This window comes from Triticum urartu, chromosome 7 (genome assembly GCF_003073215.2).
Source record: "Triticum urartu cultivar G1812 chromosome 7, Tu2.1, whole genome shotgun sequence".
Classification (NCBI taxonomy): domain Eukaryota; kingdom Viridiplantae; phylum Streptophyta; class Magnoliopsida; order Poales; family Poaceae; genus Triticum; species Triticum urartu.
This window is the reverse complement of record NC_053028.1, coordinates 48,098,491-48,103,674: the sequence shown is the minus strand read 5'-3', so window position 1 is coordinate 48,103,674 and position 5,184 is coordinate 48,098,491.

Below are 5,184 nucleotides of genomic sequence, written 5' to 3'. Positions count from 1 at the left end.
GCATTTGGAACTTGAATTTCAAAGTTGGGTTAATGCAAAAGCCAAAAAAGTTTTGTCAAAATTTTTCACAAAAATGTTTAAACCATTCTCCTCAATATTTTAAAATTTATAAAAATAAAAAATCAATTTGGATAAATAATTTAAAACCCTATATATATTCACCAGAAGCTATCAAATACAATTGTAAATATGTGATATTCCAAAAATTATGAAAATTTATATGTGGCTTGTTAATATTGCTAGTAATTTATGCAAAAAGTTTCAACACAAACCAAATTCATTTGATAGATAGAATAAATAGAAAACAACAACTAACACCAAAAACAGTAAAAGAAAAATATGGGCACATGCACCTATCGGCCAGCAGTAAGCCGACTGGGCAGGACCTATCGGCTTCCTCCTGGCCGATTGGACCCAGTCGGCTACCAGATGGCCGACTATGTATTATTTTTGAAGAAAATAATTTGGCGTAATATTTCTGAAAATTAATTTAAAAATGTATTATTTAGAGAAAATTAGCGAGACAAAATGCATTACCTAACTTGGGTCCTTTTGTGAGCACACAAATTCGGTCCTCTCGCGTTTCTTAGAGACGAGAATTCCAAAATCCACCTTCTTCTCCACAAAGCACACGAACACAAAATAACATAAAATTGTTTAAATGAAGCTTTAGAAGGAAGATGTTTCAACAATTTAGATTATATTATAAGTTTGTTACCATAAAAGCATCTTCGATGGATGTATCATCCCGATACAGATTGCTAGGACCCAAGAGTTGTCCCGGTTATATCTGTTGATGAGGTCCTGGAGGACATGCTTGGGCGTATGTCCCTTGGTTAAGTCCGCTTTTCGACGAACCTCTAAAACATATATAATGCCTACACGCATACATGTAATGAATATAGTTAGAGCATTTGAACATGATGGTGTCCAATTAAACCTACTTACCCCTTTTTTTTATTGCGGGTAACTTTGAGATCATGAATTTCTGTCGCAATTCTCATCACGATGTTCTTAACCAACTTCTCATGCCAAAAATGAGACACCGAACATGAGGTGAATTATCTTAATATAAAGGAGAAAATAACAATGAAACTTGACGTTCAGTTTTATCTTATTGCAAACATTCGGTAGTGCACCGAAACACAACACTTGTGTTTTTCATGGTAGCATCCTTGATCTCTTTGACAACCTCTTTGGGACACTATGTGTCTTTTTGTGCAAGTAGTGCATCATGTATACATGATAACAGGATACAAATGATGATTATAGGGGAACCGGCTCCTCTACCGTGCAGTAAGCACAGCGCAGGGATGCTACAGTATCCAGAGGTAGTGTAAACATGAAGGCACGACGTGGGTAGGTCTGTTTACGCACTGTAGCATGTGCTCTGTTTACGCACTGTAGCAAAAAGAGATCTGAGCCCTTTACACTGCAAAGTCATGGGACTGTAGCATCCCTGCCGTGCTCACTCCACGGTAGAGGAGCCGCCTCCAATTAGGATAGGGTACATGACCTCCAACATAGACAACTAACTAAGAAATGTAGCATATGGTTTTTTTTTTGGTGGGGGGCAATGCCCCCCTAACCTAACTTAACTATTTGTAAATACTCGTTCTTAGGTCGGAAGGGATATGTTCTGTCATTTTAAAATTTACAAAAATTATGAGTGTGTAACATCCCGAATTTTCAATTTAGAATGTTATACACTAGATCATCATTGCATACCATATTTATTGCATTTTGGTTGATCCTAGAAATTTCACGCAACTCAAGGACCCTCGGAGAGAGTTGGGGATTTCGTTATTTTCATATTTGAGTTGTCTCAAATTTTGAAAATAGGATCATTTGATTTTATTTATTTTATCTTCAATTATTTCTATTACGAAAATATGAGAGAGGGAATAAAATGACTTTTCCAAAATAAAGAAATATTGAGGATTTAATAAAAAAATCAAATAAGGATTTATTTTGGTTTTATTTGCTATTTTATTTGAATTTAGGAAAAATGCGCGTTTTTCAAAATTGCATTTAGGCCCCAAACAAATGTTCATCATGTGCGGCTTGATTTTAGAAACCGGGGAAAATTTATTTCGGGATTTTTGGAGTCCGTTCAGTATTTCTTTTGTTTTTTCCGAGCGTAATTATTTATAAAAAAAAAGTCCGAACCGACTTTGGGTCGTAACCGGCCAGGACTCCTCCTTGCCGGGCCTTTTTATAGCGCCCCGAGGCCCCCAGCCGAAGCCCAAGCCGCGCCCCCGCCCAAACCCTAACCCTAGCCGGCCCCGGCGCCGCCGCCCCGCCGCCGTGCCGCCGCCCCGCCGCCGTGCCGCCGCCCCGCCGCCGCCCGCCGAACCCGCCGCCGCCCGCCGAACCGTCGCCGCCGCCGTTCGCCGGAGTCGCCGGAGGTAGTTCTTTTTCGCCTCTGGTTTTTCTCAAAAAAAACCGTTTGGTTTTTCCGACGGTTTGCCCGTTTTTTTAGTTTCATTTTTTTAAATATATCGGTTTTTCCGGTTTATTTAAATAGTGAGCGTTCGCCCGTTCGTTCGTTTTAATGAACGTTCGTCGTTTTTCTTTTTTTCGGATTAAATTCGCGATTTTTCTGATCACGATTTCTAATCCGATTTTCGTTTTAGTTTAACTTTTCGCTCGTTTATCGGAATCAGGCGATTCAAGCGCCTGGAGTTTCGTCTCGAAACCCTCTTTCCGTTTTAACCAACTCAAACAAGTTTTTGCCACTGTAAAAATTGCCCTAGATCCAGAATAGTAAACGAAGCCTGTTTCTTTTGCCGTTTGTCTTTCGTTGCTTCGTTCGATTTGATTCTTTTTGCCAACCGGAGTTCTTAAGTTGAACTTTCTGGTTAGATCTCTTATTCGAGTTTTACCTGTGCATTAGATGAGTACTTATTGTATGCTTGTTTGTTTATGATAGAGTACCCGGAGTGCGCCGCTTGCTACTTCGAATCGCTAGGTTTCCCGGATCATCAGCAAGGCAAGTAACACTTTGATCATGCTTTCCAACTACCCAGTTTTATTGCATTAGATAAATCCTCACACATTGCATGATTAGGATCTAATTAAATTGTGAGTTTGGGAAGTAGTTGAGGTAGTACCCATTACCTGTTATTATCAAACCTTTGGGAGTTACTTCTACGTTTGCTTATTATGCCATGCTATGTTAGTAGACGTGGATTGGGTGAGTGTATCCATGACAGATGTGAGATGGTTAATTAATGGTTTACTTAAGGTGGCAACTTAAATACACATCTGGGTAGATTGGGGCACCTGGGTATTCCAGCGATTGCCTGTTTTTTCTTTGGACCGCCACCCAGGCTCAAAGGGATCATGGGATTATTCATGCTAGAAACTTCCGTGTGCAGCCACAAGCTATTATGGGCTCTAGCGTAGTTGACTAAGTTGTGCGAACTCTTACAGTGGTAGACCAGCAGATGTAGGGGATGTAGGTTGGTACGGTCTACCCGTTCGTAAGGTGCTAGCGCTTCTGAAAGACCATGTCTCGGTCATCCGTTTCTCAAACACCATGTAGTGCGAGAAATCCAACGGAGGAGATCGAGTCTTGTGGGGAAAAGTGCACAAACCTCTGCAGAGTGTATAAACTAATCATGGTTAGCCGTGTCCCCGGTTATGGACATCTTGAGTATCTAGTACCTGGATTATCATGTGAATCTCAACATGTTACTATAAAATTAATTTTGTTGGGTTTTGTTTAATGATGATGCTTAATTGAGATTGAGAATGCTGTCAACCATTCTCAATGTTTAACAACCACCATGATAGTTAAATAAAATTTATTCCTTTGCAGTTGGGAAAAATTGGCTTTACGCAAAACTGTAACCATAGAGCTTTCCACCAGCCAAATATGCATCTAGAATAGTCTATTTCATTCCATTACTCTCTATGTGTTACTTTGCCAGCATATTCCATGTGCTGACCCGTTTCGGGCTGCAACGTTAATGTTGCAGACTTTTCAGACGACGATTAAGGAGTTTTAGGTCGTGGTTCTATACTCAGTGATGCCGTTGGAGTTGATGGACTCACTTATCTTCCAAGCCTTCCGCTGTTATCGTTATTAGATGGCCTTAAGCCATATTTATTGTAATAAGTTCTCTTTTGAGACACTCGATGTAATAAGTGTGTGATTGCTACTCTGTTATAAATCCTTCAAGTATTGTGTGGTGTCAGCATTACTGATCCAGGGATGACACCTGAGCATAGAGATTGGACCGTTTGAGGTCTGGTCACTACAGAGTGTTGAAGAAAAGCAAAGTCCATAACATTAAGAAAAATTTAGGAGAGCGTTAGAGATAATTATGCTATTTTTGGACTATGATGGCACTTTGATGCCGATTGTGAAGGATCTTGAAAAGACCTTCATGTCTGAGGAGGTAATTCTACTAATCTTAACCAATACTTCATTTTAATGAGTCTATAAATTTTCATTTTCCTCATTTTGAAATTTCCAAATGCACGATGGTTAGAGATGTTGCGTTGCTGTTCTCTACTTCAGTCGTCACCAGAAGCGGTTGTGATAAGGTAATATCATACTAACGAGTCTATGCATTTTTGATTTGGGATTCTACACATGTTTAATCATTGAGTCGATATACTTTGCTATTCATGTTCATGTGAAAGAGTTTATGCAACTCGACCAACTGCCCTATGCATGGAGGGACATCCAACTAGTAAGCGAGTATTTACTTTTGCAATACCTAAATGTAGTCTATTTTCTGCATAATGGAAGCTTTTATTACCGTAGACACTGCTCATAGATACATCAAGAGTATAATCAAGTTTTAATAGTTGAAGCTTGGTGAAAATTTTAAAACTTACCAAACGTGTTCAAAAGTGGTGTTCTTTGAAAGCCCTCGTTGCAAGGGATACAAATATGCATCGAACATGGATATGGTGCCTGTATTTCCTGTAAAATGTCATGTTACAAAAAAATGATCAAATGAAAGAAATACAAGAAGTTGAGGAGGAATCATTTAGAGTTAAATACTTTCTGGTGATGATAGATGTTGAAATTAATTCCCCGGCCAATAGATTTGACGAGCTTAAGCCATTGGGGGGGGGGTATTTAGCTTCTTATTCTGCTGAAAATGTAAAGTCCTTGGATGATAATGATCTGAGAAGATGTCACACTAATTTCGCAAAGACTTTTTC